At 40.2% G+C, this 16,215-nt stretch overlaps 1 non-coding gene across 1 annotated transcript; it reads left to right on the top strand.

Annotated features, from left to right (window-relative positions):
* Positions 1–7,894: 7,894 nt before the first annotated feature.
* On the top strand, positions 7,895–8,000 carry LOC145590280 (small nucleolar RNA R71). Its single transcript, XR_014101916.1, has one exon. It is a non-coding gene; the product is annotated as a small nucleolar RNA R71 (small nucleolar RNA).
* Positions 8,001–16,215: the final 8,215 nt, after the last annotated feature.

The following is a 16,215-nucleotide window of genomic DNA, read 5'->3' on the forward strand; positions in this document are numbered from 1 at the left end:
CGAAGGTAAGAGGTAACACTAACAACTAACAAAACAAGCAAGCAAACTAATGAAACACTAGGAATGGGGATCAACAAGTAATCATGACAATTGCAACACCTTGAGAAGAGCATGCCAATCAAAGGTTGTGTAGACTAATGACAAGAGCTATCAATTGGAATCAAAGAGCTATCTCCTAATTGTTAAGCTAGGGTTCACTATGAATAACAAACTAAGAGAATCACAATCCAAACCAATCAATAATTACAATTCCTAAATCAATTGGTCGTGTCATTAGCAATTACAATGCAATCTAGCATAATTCTCAAGGCCTAATCGAATTACACACATGCAGACCTTCATTAATCACTTTATTCTCTACAATTAATCAACATAATTCCCAAATTATTCACAATCAATCAATCATACAAGTTTCACCCAATTCCTAGCCATACAAATACTCATGAATCATCATTACACTAATCAAGAATCCAATATCAAAACCAAGCCAAACAAACATGAAATCAAACAAAACAATAAAATGAGATGGAGTTAGAAATTCTCATTGATAATAGAGAAGATCTTCAATACAATTGTCACCATTGAATCTTAAATCTCTTAATCATCATTGAAATTCCTCACTTTCTTTCACTAAATCTACTCCTAAACTAACCCTAAAACTATAGAGAGAAGCTCTAAACCTAAGCTAAGATATGAGATAGAAAGTCTAAGCTAAACTTAAAAATCGTCCTCTAAAATAGAAAGGCCAAGGCTATTTTATAATAAAACGAGCGAAGGAAAGCAGAGCAGGCCGTGCTCACGCACCACCTCCCCGTGCGCACGCACAGGAGGGGGCAGAGCATTCCGTGCACACGCACCAACCACCCCGTGCCCACGCACAGCTGGGTGTGCGCGCACACACAAAAGGGACTGCGCATACGCACCCTTGCTGTGATGCACGAGGCTTAGCTCCCTTGCTTGCTCGATCGATCTTCATGCTCCCGAGCATCCCTATCATAACCTCAATTTTTGCTTTGTCCACCTCTATCCCCTTGTGAGAAATCTTATGGCCAATGACTATGCCTTCCTCCACCATAAAGTGACACTTCTCCCAATTCAAAACCAAGTTCACCTTTTCACATCTTGCCAAACATTTCTCAAGGTTTTCAAGACATGCCTCAAATGAAACACCGCCCACGGAGAAGTCATCCATAAACACTTCCATTTCCTCCTCCAACATATCTCCAAATATACTCATCATGCATCTTTGAAATGTTGCGGGAGCATTACAAAGGCCAAACGACATTCTCTTATAAGCAAATGTACCATATGGACAAGTGAAGGTTGTTTTCTCTTGGTCATCCGGGTGGATAGAGATTTGGAAAAATCCCGAATAACCATCAAGAAAACTATAGAACTTGTCCCTCGTTAGTCTCTCAAGCATTTGATCAATAAAAGGAAGGGGGAAGTGATCTTTCTTGGTGGACGTGTTTAGACGTCTATAGTCTATACACATCCTCCATCCCGTGACCGTCCTTGTCGGAATGAGATCACCTTTCTCATTCTCGACGATGGTCATGCCTCCCTTCTTTGGGACAACATGAACGGGAGAGACCCACCTAGAACTTAAGCTGGGGAATATAATTCCCGCATCCAAAACTTTAGTGATCTCTTTCTTCACTACCTCTCCCATTTGGGGGTGTAGCTTTCGTTGTCTCTCAATAGAAGGTAGAGCACCTTCCTCAAGGGTTATGTGATGTGTACATAAAGCGGGGCTTATACCTTTGAGGTCATCAATGGTATAACCCAAAGCACCTTGGTACTTTATCAAAACATCACACAACTCTTGAGCTTGGCGCTCACTCAAGTAAGAGCTAATAATTACGGGATAGGTGGAGTTGGGTCCTAAGAATTCATTCCTAAGGTGTGATGGAAGAGGTTTGAGCTCAACCATTGGAACACCTTTACCTTCCTTTGATGTAGCCACTTGTAACGCTTCTTGGCTAGAAATGCTCATACACATTCGCTCTTAAAAATCCTCAAGGCTTCCGTTGAGCACATCTTCATACAAAGCCATCTCCTTGCTAGGAGCACCTGTCTTGTCCTTATTCAACAAAACATTCTCAAGAGCATCGTTAGAAGTGAGCAATTGCTCGTGCATAGAAGACACAACATTATCAAGAGAATCAATCAACATGCAATTTTCTAAAGAAGAACTTGGATACTTCATACTATCATTCAAATCAAATTTTATCACCTCATCCCCTACTTTGAGTGAAATTTTAGCACTTTTCACATCTATCAAAGCACCCGAAGTAGCAAGGAATGGTCTCCCTAGAATGATAGGAATGTTGGCATCTTCGTCCATCTCAAGCACCACAAAATCCACCGGAATAATAAATTTTCCAACCCTCAAAGGGACATCCTCTACCTTACCCTTAGGAAACTTAATTGACCTATCGACCAATTGTAAAGTGGTGTTAGTAGGTAAGAGTTCCCCTAGCTCAAGTCCTTGGTACACCGAATATGGCATAAGGCTAACACTAGCTCCTAGGTCACACAAGGCATTCTTAATTTGCATTTTATAAATGGAACAAGGGATGGAAAAGTTTCCGGGGTCTTTTAGGTTTGGTGGCATCTTGTTCATTATGATTATACTACAATTCTCGGTCAAGTTCACCGTCTCTACACCATCACAAGTCCTCCTACCACTCAAAATGTCTTTAAGGAATTTTTCGTAGTTGGGGACAATTAAGGTGGGGACGGTTGCCTTTGTAAGGATGGGTGCAGACTTGCACCATCTACTAAAAGAATTCGAAGACATTTTTGCCTTTGAAGTGAAAGAGACGCAAGGCATCAGCTCGGATCTTACTGTCCACAAACTCACCGTGAATAAAAAACAGAAGCCCATCCGGTAAAAGAAAATAAATCATGGCGAGGAGAGAAGTCAGGCGGTAGCCGCCGAAGTAAAAAAGCTGTTAGACGCTATTTTTATTCCGCCATGTAACTACCCTGACTGGGTTTCGAATTTTGTGCTCGTGAAGAAGCTGAATGGTACCTAGCGCATGTGCGTTGACTACACTAACTTGAACAGAGCATGTCCGAAGGATAGTTACCCACTTCCAAAGATCGACAGTCTGGTCGACTCTACAGCCGGACATGCCCTGATGAGCTTTATGGACGCCTACTCAGGCTTCAACTAGATTCCCTTGTGGAAAAAGGATCAAGAAAAGACGGCATTCATCACTGATCAGGGGTTATTCTATTATACCATGATGTCATTTGGCTTGAAGAATGCGCCTGCTACTTTCCAACGAATGATTAATACGGTCTTCATTAATCAAATTGGGAGAAATGTAGAGGCGTACATCGATGACATGAAAGTTGGTCACGAGCCTCGTAACCATACTACCACAAGGGATCTCCCCAGACTCCCTTTCTTGCAACCCCTTGCAATATCTCAAGAACATGTACCCTAAGTTCAAATGACCCCGGTACTCTAGTAGCGAACCAAAGTATCCAGAGCTCCAATTGACTCATCTTTCCTAATTCTTGCTTAGGGATTATTGAATATCCCAAAAGCCTATGAAGAACCCTTAGACACGGTTGGAATACCTTGCTTATTGCGGCATACCGAGTAATGAAATCGCCTTCTTCCGATATATTATCCTACCAGGATCTTTGGTCATACTCATTCTTGAAGAAGAACTCGGGGTGCAAGACATCTACCCCCGGATTAAGATCGAGTGCCGCATTGAACTCGACAAGAGAAAGATCATGATGAATGTTGAAAAGTTAAAAATTGACCCGGTAGTTATCATCCTCTACCACTTCACATGAAACCGTAGCCAAAAATTTCAAAGTTGGCTTAAGGTAGGTATGGTAGCACGTGCTCACATAGGTGCTCATGCGAAGATTGCTAAACAATTCCCTCATATCCTCATCAATACCCAATTTGATCATGTCTTGTTGAAAGTAGAGTCGAGAGGGTTTAAGGGATCGCTTCTTTTTTAGCTTGGCATATCGAGCTTTTTGGATTGGGTCATTGATTTTTATCTTAGGCAAAGTAGTAGGTTTTCGTGTTTGGGAAGTATAGGGGTTTGAAGAAGGTTCTTCAATTGTGATGTTGGTTCATCATTTCATAGAGGAAAAGACTCGAACAAGCTTTGACATTGTGTTTCCCCTAAATTTATCAACTCAAAATCCAATCAATCAACACCACAAACACCACAAAATACCACAAAACACTTCCAATCACCAATATCGCAACTCCTTAACCAATAACACCAATCACACAAACAACACCTTACTACCAATAGTCAAAATTTTCAACTTCTCACAATCACCACCAATTAAACCAAATTTTCTTCACAAACATACAACAACACAATGTGAGTAAAAATCAATCACAATCAACACAAATAATCAACCAAATATCACATTCAATCAACAAATTCATCAAGACACATACTACTACTATTCACAACCATAAACAATCAAATTCTTGCAACAATATGATATAAAAATGTAAATAAGAGTTTAAGAAGATGATTATACCATATTAGAAGTAAGATTGAACAAGAATTAGCCACCAATTCCCACCAAATCGAAAAGCCCCAAATTTGGTCTTTAATGGAGGAAAGAGATTGGAGATTGAAAATGGAAGAAAGTAGTATGATTATTGTTGTAGAGGATGAATTTGTAGAAGGAAAATGTTGATTTTTGATGGATTTTCAATGAATTGAGGATGAAATATGTGAGAAATGGAGGTAGGGTCTCAATTCTTTAGAGTGAGAATGAGGGTTGTGCGTGCAAGAATGAGGTTGAGGGAAATGAGGGAAAGAAAGAAGAAAGAAAAGAAATAGAGGCTCGGCGCTGCCCAGGTGCGAGCCCGTGCCCGTTTCTCGCGTGGTCGCGCAACTGCGGCTACCTTTCTTGAAATTGTTGCTCGGTTCTTCAAAAAGAAGAGGGCAACTCTGCCCCTGCTGGTGCGTACGTGCACATACACTATGCGTGCGCACCAGCCAAGGCCAGGGGGGGCTTGCTCCCTCTTGTGCTTACTCTCGTGCTTGTTTTCTCATCGACGCTCACGAGCGTCATGATCAAGTGATACCCACGAGGGGGAAGAAAAAAAATCACATAGGAATTTTTTCAAAAATCACTTGTTCATGATTAAAATTTACTAGAACGCAAGCACGAGAGCACACTTGCACATCAATTTCTCCTTCACCTTAATTCAACTCAAACATCTTGAAACCTTAAAGTTCACCAAAATTGTTGGAAATCTTAATCAACTCAATCCCGATGTACCTTACCCTTTTACCTCAAAATTCGATAAAATCGAACATATTCTCATCAATAATACGAAACACCTTTCCATTGCTTATGCTCGCTTGAAATAATCCAATTCCCATGAATTTAACCTATCAATCCAAATAGAAAACAAGTGAAAGAAAGGAAAACAAAAGAAAGAAAATTAAGAAAAGTAGAAATTAAAAGAAAAGGGTTAGAAAACCAGGTTGCCTCCCGAGAAGCGCTTGCTTAAGGTTCTTAGCTCGACCCTTCCTCCAAATCATGGAGGGTCAAAGAACACCACCTTGTTCAAAGTACCGGATGGAACAAACTCCTCTTCAATTTTTAGCAACCGCACATTGTTGCTAGATGAAACTTCACTTGATGAAACCTCAAAAGCAAGCCTCTCTTGCTTCAACTTCATCCTTTTCTTCCTAGAAGCTCTCGCCTTCTTCTTTGCCTTGTTCTTCTAGTAGATGGTTTCTCACCATTCACACTCTTGGAATCATCCTCCTCCTCTTGAGGGTAAAGCGCAAACCAATGAGGAATGTCAATCTCCTCCTCGTCCATGGGCTTGGAAAACTCCTTTTTCTCTTCACTAACCTTCTTGCAATCAAAACTCAAAAGCACATCATCAAAAATCTCAAGAACATCGTTAGTTGAAGAGTCAATCATGTATACATTATCAATGGAGCGAGGGGAATTAACACACATGGTTCCATTAACAAAGGACAAGGACTCATGCATGAGTTTTAGCTCAAAACTTGCCTTATTGCTACTAACTCTTAAAGTGATTAGGCCATCAATTAAAGCTCCCGAAGTAGCTAAGAAAGGTCTCCCTAGAATGATAGGTATGTGTTCATCTTCTTTAATTTCAAGCACAATAAAATCTAGGGAATAGTAAAAACAACCTATCTTAAGGGGAACATCCTCAACCCTTCCCTTGGGAAACTTAATGGATTTATCGGCCAATTACAAAGTTGTGTCGGTAGGAAGAAGCTCTCCTAGCTTAAGCTTCTTGAAGACGGAATAAGGCATGATACTAAGGCTAGCATCAAGATCACATAATGCATTTTCAAATAAATTTACTTTAATTTTGCAAGGAATGGAGAAATTGCCGGGTCTTTCATCTTTTTGGGTAAGTCATTGTGAATCAAAGCACTACAACACTCCCCAACCTTTACCAAATCTATCTCACTGCACTCTCTCTTGCCACTCAAGATATCCTTAAGAAATTCGGAGTATATAGGAATTTGGGTCATGCATTCGGTGATAGGGATTGAAAGAATAACTTCCTTCAACATATCAAGGAACCTTCCAAATTGCTCATCAATTTTGTTCCTCAAAAACTTTTGGGGGTATGGAAGGTTGGGTTTTCTCACTTCCTCCTTCACTTTCTCAATACTCTTCTTTTTCTCTTGAGCTTCCTCTTTGCTCACATTCTTTGACACATCGTTCTCTTCTTTCTCACTTGAGTCACTCCTCTTCTCATCCTCCTCACTCATCCTAGAAACTCTCTTTTTAAGCACTTTTCCACTCCTTGTGGTAATAGAATAGATGGGTTTCTTAAGATCAACTCCTTGAGAAGGTAATGAAGAAGGGCTAGCATAATCTTTCAAGGTATTCGCTAGTTGAGTGATTTGGGTCCCAAGCATTTTGTTATGTGTCATCATCTCATTAAATTTCTTGTCACTCACTGTCATGTAAGTGTCCAAAATTTTTGTTTGGTTTTCAATAATCCCCTCCAAGTTAGTTCTAGAAGATGAGGGTTGAGCATAGGAATTATCACCTTGGGTCTTTGGAACTAACCGGGTGGGGGACCCCTTTAAGCATTGTTTTGAAAATTTCCCCTACCTTGGTTGTTCCAATTACCCCTATTTTGATTTTGACCATAACCTTGATTATGGTTATCATAACCTTGGTTATGATTACCATAATTTTGGTTTTGATTTTGGCTACTATAACCTTGGTTATTATAGTTACCTCAAGAATTTTGGTTCCCTTGGTTCCTATTACCACCACTTGGTTATAGTTGTCAAAATTCCCATGGTTGTTGTAATTCCTATTCCATTGATCTCTTTGATTCTCAAACCTACAATCATTATTGTTTGACACATAATTCACATCATCATTCATATTTCCATCTTGATCATCACAAACATCCATACATGCATGAGGGTAATTAGAAGTATCATGATCATACGATCCACAAACATCACAAAACAAGCATCCACTAGGCATGTTACTAGAAGAGGGAGAGGGTTGAGAATTAGAAGACATACCTCTCCCCTTAGATTGGGAGGAAAGATTCGAAACTTGGGAGATAGCACTTTCCATTTTTGCCTTAATAGCGGACATGTCCTTCCCCAAGTTTGTCATTTGTGAGGATAGATTGTTGATTGCATTTAGATGATCAATCGAGTACACCGAAGAGCTACTCTTGCTAGTTGACTCCCTTTCTCCATCTTTCCAAGCTCTATAGTACCTCACTACGTCTTCAATTATGTCTACCACTTCCTCCTCCATTTTATTCATAATGGGACCTCCGGCTCCTCCATCTAGACATGACTTTCCTTGAGGACTACAGCCACCATAGAAGATTTGAATAATTTGGTATGTAGGATTTCCGTGGTGAGGACATTCTCTTTGATACTCCTTGTACCTCTCCCATGCTTCATAGAGAATTTCACTAGGCTTTTGCATGAAACCTTGAATTAAAGCTCTAGCCTCCGTCGTTTTCTTTTGTGGATAGAAATGGGATAAAAATTCCTTGGTTACTTCGTCCCATGTCCTTAGAGAATTCAGCTTGACCTCCTTGTCTAGCCATTCTAAGGTAAGCTCTATGAGGGAAAAGGGAAAAAGCTTGAGGCGGATGAATTCTTGGGAAATTCCATTCACTTTGATAGTGTTGTAATACTTTTTGAACTCCTTGAGATTATTGAGTGGACTTTCATGCTTGGCCCCACTAAATTTTCGCCTTTCTATCAAGGTGATCGTTTCCGGCCTTATTTCAAAGTCATTTTCCCGGTGTTGTAGGTGGAGCAATACCACTCTCAAATCTATATGCACCGGGAGTTCCTAACTCCTTCAAAGAAACCCTTAGATTTTCTCCCATGCTTGCTTGTTCTTTTTGTTGTGGTTCTTCTTCACTTTAAGGGCTAGAACTCAAAGAACGTCTAGCAACTCTTATCCTTGCAATTGTCCTCTCAATTTCCGGATCATAAGGTACTTAAGTCCTTCCTCTTATCCTATGCATACAATCTCAAAGAAACAATTAGTAGCACGGCTACAAGTGTAGCCTAAAAGAGAAAAATATTTTAATATTTTTGAAATGAAATGAAATAGACTCAACAACAATAACAAACAACTATGCCACACCCCGGCAACGGCGCCGTTTTGATGGAGGGTGGATTCTAGGTCGTTGGAAACTAAAATTCCTCCAATCAAATTAAATTTATAACCAAACCTACACCTAGTAATAGGGCAAGCTCGGGTCGAACCACTAGGAATGGGGGGGAAGCTTGCTACAGCCAATGTCAAGCTACTTCAAAAGGTAAAATGGTAGTGTAGGTTATCTAATTCAACTAATCAAACAAAGTAAATAAATATATCAAGACACTAGGGATTTAGGATCTACATGTATTTGCAATGCACACACACTAATCGGATTGGAGATTGATTAAATCGAGTATTGCGAGTGAAAATGGACAATGCAATCAAAAGAGCTCAACAAGCTATCTCCTAGAGGTCTAGCTAGCGCCAACTACGAAAGATTCTAACTAGGAACGTCACTAACCAAGCTCAATCGACAAATGCAAGCTACAAATCAATGGTCCGTATCAATGTAGGCACACAATGCAATCTAGTATGATAATTAAAGTTAGCTACACTTTAACTAATCACGCACATGCACAAATCAACCAACCAATTTAATCACAATGCTAAATTAATCAAAATCCCCCAATTAGATATGATCCATCACGCAAACATGCTTTACCGCATCCCAAGGAAGTAAACTACTCACTATCAATGGAATAAATCGAAATAAAAAATAAGCAAATCAAAAAATTCATCATCATCATTTCAATCAAACAAATTCAATCAACTAATCAATAAACTTGAACAAACAACAAAACAATTGAAATCAAAATCTAAAGATTGCATTAAAGTAAAAGAAATCCTTACAAACTTTGATCAAATCAAAGGAAATGTGCTTAGAATCAGTCATCAATCATCAACCATGAGTTTCTTTCTCTAAAATTCTTCTCTAATGAAAATGTCTAATCTCCAAATTCTATAGTTAATTCCCTAATCCATTCTCTCTCTAAAAATAGAAGAAATATCTATATATAGTAAATCTAACAAAGAGAAGTTGGATACATCGTCCAAAATAGACCCGTACAGGCGCATCCATCTTACAGAAGATGCGCAACCGCGCAAAAGAGGGTATGGAATAGGGGAAGCAACAGGCGCGGCATGGCGCGACCGCGCCACCACACTACGCGGCCGCGCCATTGTCGCGCGTGCCCCGCACTTGAGAGCAGGGCAGCTCTCTTCCCCTTCAACTTGACGCTCCTCGTGAGCTCCACTTGGTGTGCTTGAGGAACACGACCATGGCAGATTCTAAACACCTTAATGGTGGGTTCAACACCAAAATTGGTGCCCCCGCGGCTTGAATGCACGACCTAAAGAAACTTGGAACTTGCACATCTCCATACTTGGGCTTCAAATGGAAGACATTAAGCATCCCAATCAATGCAAAACCCGGGAAGAAAACTCAGGAATCCTTGGAGAACGATCTTAGCATGAAAATGAAATAAAACAATCAAATAAAAAGGAAAAAGACAAAATAAACAAAGAAATGTACGAAAATGGAAAATCAACTAAAGAAATAAAGAGCAAAACTAAGGAAAAAGGAATGAAAAGAGCTATAAAAGCAATCTAAAATAACCCTAAAAGAGAACAAATGAGTTCCATAAATGACACTCATAACGGCCCGAGCTTTAGCAGTCGTTACCTATTTGGACTTGTCGAGGATTTGCCTTTTAAGCCCGTTCATGCACAGCATAGCTTGCATTCGGCCAACAGTGAGAATGGTCAGTATGAAGCGGCTATACTCATTATTCAGGATAAAAATCACAAGTATCCTACCACACAATGAAGCGCCAAGATGGCGTCGAGGTTGAGGGAGCCGACTCCTCGGACAGACGCCTTGTCTTCAGGATCAAGCGCCCTGAGCATCTGTTTGGCCATCTGTAGGACAGTCGGCCTCTGCGGAACCTCTTCCAGATCAAACAAACATGAATTAAAAAACCTTTTAGTGACTATTATTCCTACCATACTAAAAAATGGTTAAAGTGATGATACCTTCCGCCTCCTCCTCCTGTGTGGCTTTGCTTCCGCCTGCTACTAAGCCGACAATAGCATTGAGTGGCTTGCCACTCTTTGATACCCTAGGGGCATCCGGCTTCAAGGTCGTCCTGTTGGGGGTGGAGCCGTCATGAGTTTTCCCATGCTTATGGGCTATGTGATTCTTGAGCTTCCCAGAAGTGCCAACATCACCACCCGACTACTTTTGAAGCTTTGGGTCTGGCTGTTTGGAGGGAGAAGGTTTTCACGAACCACCCTACATGGAATGCACAAGTTAGTATACCGGTGATCTCAATAAAACTCAATCCAAGTATAGTGGGAAAGTTCCTCACCTTAAGGGCTCCGCCTGACGGCTGCTCCTCGTTAGTCCGTTTGCCCAAGATGGACGAACGGTAATACACTGCAGAATGTGAAGCCAGCTTCTTGGTGGACAAGAGCTTCTCCATTGCTTTGTCTACACAAAAATTAAGAGTTAAAAACTAAATAAAGAATCAAGATCAGCAAAGTAAAACAAAGCCAAGCGGCCTACTACCTCTCGGCCTCTCAGTACTAAGACCGCAAGTGGCCAAAAACGTCCCGTCAAATAGCCACTCATGATGGGGAATGTAGCTTTCCGGGGTGAGTAGGCCTCGATCCAGTATCTCCTCCTGCACCTTCCTTGGGACAGGCGGCAAGGCTTTCTTCCTAGCGAGGAGAGGACGGTTTCGGTTCCACCGGTTGTATCTCTTATAGTGCAGGCGGTCGGAGGAGGAGACTATGTAGAATTTTGTCCTCCAGTCCTTCCATTTGTTCTCCTTCCCCACCGTCATTATAAAACCCTTATGGATAATAAGGGTGTACCATCCGGCTCCGTTGGATTGGGGGGTTTTGCTCAAACAATGCATATGAGCGAATGCCTCAAAGAAGGGATCCACCTCCAACATTTCACAGGCAGCAATGTAGCCTAGGATGTTGACCCAAGAGTTGGGGGCTAGTTGCCAGATACCTAGTTAATATCCCTCTAGAATTCTCTCCACAGTCGGATGGAGAGGGAAGCGAAGACTAGCTAGAATGGCCACCTCATAGCAGCCAAAACATTGGTCGTCGTAGCTGGCCTTCTCTGGCTAGACGAATTTATCCTTAGCGTAAGACATAGAAAGAAGAAATACATGTCCCATGACATGGCTGGAAATGAACTTCGCAAAGTCCTCCATCATTTTCTTCCGCCTGCCTTTGCGAAAATGCAAATAATAAGGAGCACGTTTCAGCCGGCGCGAAGCAGACGGCTATGCCCATCCTTCTCCCCTGTCCGCTGACTGGGACTCTCTAGCAACGTCTAATTTTGAGCGCGCCTCCTCCGAGTTAATGGAGGCGTTGTCAGAAGATGATGAATCAGAGTCATCATTAGAGCTATTGTCCAAGTTAGGGGCCTGCTGGCTAATGCCGGCAGTGTCCTCCTCCATTTCCTCATTCGGCCGGGAACTTGTCGTTCAGTATCAGACTCCTCTAAAAAGAGAACAAAGGATTCACTTCCTTCTTCAACAAGTGGAGAGAAACTTCTGCTAGGATGGTAGAAGTTCCTACTGAAAAGAAATCTGTGAGGATGTTCAAAAAGAACCTCCAGGTGATAAGTGACATTTATGTCACTCCTAGGGAGTAGTATTAGAGTTATTTTCGTGTTTATTTTCCCTTATTTTTCCTTTTATTCTCTTGTTTTCTCTTTAATAAAGTCTCTAGTTTATTTTGGTAATTTTGGTGTGTTTTAGTTTATTTTCTTTATTTTATTAGTTTTAGTCTATTTTCCTATTTTATTTTATTTTATTTTATTTATTTTATTTTATTTGTCTTGGTTTTATTTTATTTCGTCCATTTTCTATTTTCATTTTATTTATTTCTATTTTATTTATTTTATTCTTTGTCCCGATTCTCCCTTATGTTTATTTGGTTGTGTAGGATCGTGCTCGGAGGTCGGAGGTTCGGGTTCAAGGTCCGAGTCCAAGGTTCGAGGCACAAGCTCACAAGCAAGCAGCTGCCCCTAACCAATACCCCAGCTGCCAGCTAAACCTTCACCACACCATCACCTTATCCTACACCACACACACACCAACTCTCCTTCTTCCCCTGCTTCCAGCTTCTCACTCACAAGTCACACCATCACCAACATCAACAAAAACAACACCAATCCCGCCAGCACTAACCAACCACCACACCTTTTATTTCCCCTGCTCCCAGCCGCAGCTTCCACCTCCAATCATCACCGAAACCACCAGCACCTGCCACCACCAATTACCACCTTCGCACCAGCCTAAATCTGCCACCTACACCAGCCACAATCAGCAGCAACACCACACACACCAGCACCAACCACCGCCACAAAACCACCACGCAACTCCACCCCACAACCACCAATAACAACAACAACAGCAACGAGCGTCAACCAACACCACGCAGCCCTCTGCTCAACACCTCAATTTAGCCCCAATTTTATTGGAGCTTCGCGGCCGCGCAGCCCTGTCAGAAGGCGCACAACTGGAGTCGAAATTAAGAGTTGAGGCAGTAAGTTTGCGCGACCTCTGCGCGGTGTCTTCGCGGGCGCGTAAATCGGGGTTCAATTTGAACCACATCACGAGCTTTGCACGTGATTATTAATGAAGATCAACAACCTTGATTGATGCTCAATGATATGCAATGATGTTGAATGGTTGTGATTCGATGATGAATTGCTATGATCGAACGGTGATGGATAGTGATGCACTTCAATGGAGAATTGAGCAGCTAAGTCGAAGAGAGAGAAAGAAAATCGTCTGATGGTTTTGGGGGATTTGTGGATTTTTATTTTCTTTTAATTTTATTTCATTTTTATTCCCTTTTTCTATTTTCCTTTTCTTTTTTTTCTTTTCTCTTTTATTTCTTTTCTCTTTTATTTTCTTTTTACTTCCTTTTCTTTCTTTATTTATTTTCTTCTTTTATCTTTCTATTTTTCCTAGTTTTATGAAGTTAGTATAAATACCCATTTTTGGGGTAATTAGAAGGAGAACAATTTTAGCTATTTTCTTCTCTCTAATTAGTTTTAGGAGAGCTTCTCTCTCTAGGTTTACTTAGGATTAGGGTAGTTTAGAGAGAGAAAGTGAGGGTTTCACCATTGTTGAACTTGGATTTTGAAGAAGAAATTGATCATCTTTTCTATTGATTTACATCTTCAATCAATGAGAATCTCTAACTCTCTCTCCTCTATTTTTATTGCTTTATTTTTATTATTGTTTTAGTTGTTGGTATTACTTGTTAATCATGTTGATTCTTGGTTATTTGTTAATTAATCTTGTTATTATCATGATTAGTGAGTAATTTCCCCATTAAGGGGATGGTTGTGGTGTAGTTGGATTTTGAGCATGTTCTAGGTTTAGAGTTGATTTATTTGTGATTAAAGTCTTTATATGCTTGATATTCTTTAGTCTTCTTGCAAGTGCACATTGTTGGTTGATTAAAGGTGAATCTTTGCTAACAAGGAACGGAAGTTGACTTAGTTAAGGTTCATTATTATCGATTGTTATTTGATAGTACCTCCTAGTATATGGTTCTAATGTGGAAGCATAGAGGCTATGTTAGGAGAAGCCAATTGACCCCGGAAGGCGGCTAGATTGGACTCTTTTATATCGATATTTGAGCATGTTTAGTTCATAATTAATTCAACTTCTATGCTTTTGTTTATGTTCAAGTGAATGTTATACCTAAACCATTTCCCTTAATGTTTTATTTCTTGTTTTAGCATATTTAGACTTTAGTTTATTTATCTCCTATTCCGGACTAGCTTAATTGTTGATAACATTTGGTGGTGTTTAACCGTTCTCTGTGGTTCGACCCCTATGCTTGCCTTATACTCGTATTAGGTTTGTTTAGGTTGTATAAATTGTATTTGATCTAGGGATAGACAATTGACGACGCGTTTATTCCCTTGTCAAATTGGCGCCGTTGCCAGGGAACGGCTTCCATTACCGTTGTGTTATCTTATTGAGACTAGTCCATTGTATATATTTTTCCTTTGATTTATTTTTATTCTCTTTGTTTTGTTTTTGTTGTTGAAAAATGGCACGTTTTTCTTTTCCTCAATATGATGGTGAGCCTTTTTATGTCTATTTCCAAAGACTTGTAGAGTTTTTGAACTATAGTGGTTGTAATCCTTGTGAAGCTTGTGAGATTTGTTATTATGGCATGAATGAACAAACGAAATATGAAGTTGAAAGTAGGTTTAATGGTGAATTTCAAGCATTAACGGTTCATAGTGCTTGGAGCTTTTTTGTACGGTTCGCTAAGGATGTACGCAATAGGGCATGTAATGTTGCTAATTTTGATTCTCAATGTGATAATAGTTTTATTGGTGGCATGAATCCCCATGATTTGTCTTGTGATCCTATATGTGAACCTAGTACAAGTGATTTCAACTCTTTTTCTCCTATTGTTGATGATGAATCTCATTTGCTTGATTATGCCCCCTTTCCCCAATATGATGATGCTCATGTATATAATGTGAATGATCCTCCCTCCTCATCTTCTTGTTTTTACATGGCTCCAAATGATTTCCCTTATGCTCCTAATGAATCCTTTTATGAGGGTAATTCTATGGAAAATTTGAAGGAAGAGAAGATAATGAAGATAATGGAGATGATGGAGAGGTATAACGAGATGAGGGAAGTTGAGAATAGGGAGAGGGAAGTTGAGAATAGGGAGGTGGAAGCTAGAATGAAGATGCTTGAGAGCCAAATTCTCCAATTAGCCAACTCTCAAGAAAATGCCCTTCCTTCTTCTTCTCTTCCCCATATGAGTGAGAATCCCATTAGAGAGCATTCGAGTGATGGTGAAGGAGTAGAGAATGAAGAGAGTGTTGATTTTGAAAATCCTAATCCTCTTTCCCATCTTGATGAGTCTCAAGTGTATGTTTGTGACCCTTCAATCTACGAGTATATAGACTCTTTTGAGGTAATGTCCCACATATTTTTCGAGAGTCATATGAGGACTTATAGATTATTGGATGATTTCATCGAGAACGCTTCTTGGGACTTAGATGAGTTTGAGATGAATCTACCTCCATTCATGCATGATTTTGGGACCTTGGGTTTTGAGATAGTTGAAGGAAAAGTTGTCTATTGTGGTGAAAAGGAGGATAAGGTTGATTCCCTTGGAGTTTTTGAGCTTGAGGGAGATGTAGATCGTGAGGGTTCTTCATTTGAGGATTCCATGATTGATTTCCATGCCCTCATTAGTGATGTGAGACCTTGTGGTGAGGGAATAGCTACCCCTTTTCCCCTTTCTCATACACCTTTCTCCCAAAGGTTTAACCATATCCCCTACTATCCTATGTTCCTCCCTTCTTTTCTCAAAGAACCGCTTAGGAATCCTTTTCCTATTCATGCTTCCGAAGCCCCCAACTCTTTTATTGTTGATGAGGAAAAGAGTTATAATGCCAACCAAAAATATTTTTGTGAGGATAGTTTGCCTCCCTATCTTTCTTTTTCTTCTTATTTTATTGATTTTTCTTTTGATTCTTTTACTATTTCTTTTCCCCCTTTTCTCAAACATAAAGTCTCCTTGTACTTTATG

Source organism: Chenopodium album, chromosome 17, assembly GCF_948465745.1.
Source record: "Chenopodium album chromosome 17, dcCheAlbu1.1, whole genome shotgun sequence".
Taxonomy (NCBI): domain Eukaryota; kingdom Viridiplantae; phylum Streptophyta; class Magnoliopsida; order Caryophyllales; family Amaranthaceae; genus Chenopodium; species Chenopodium album.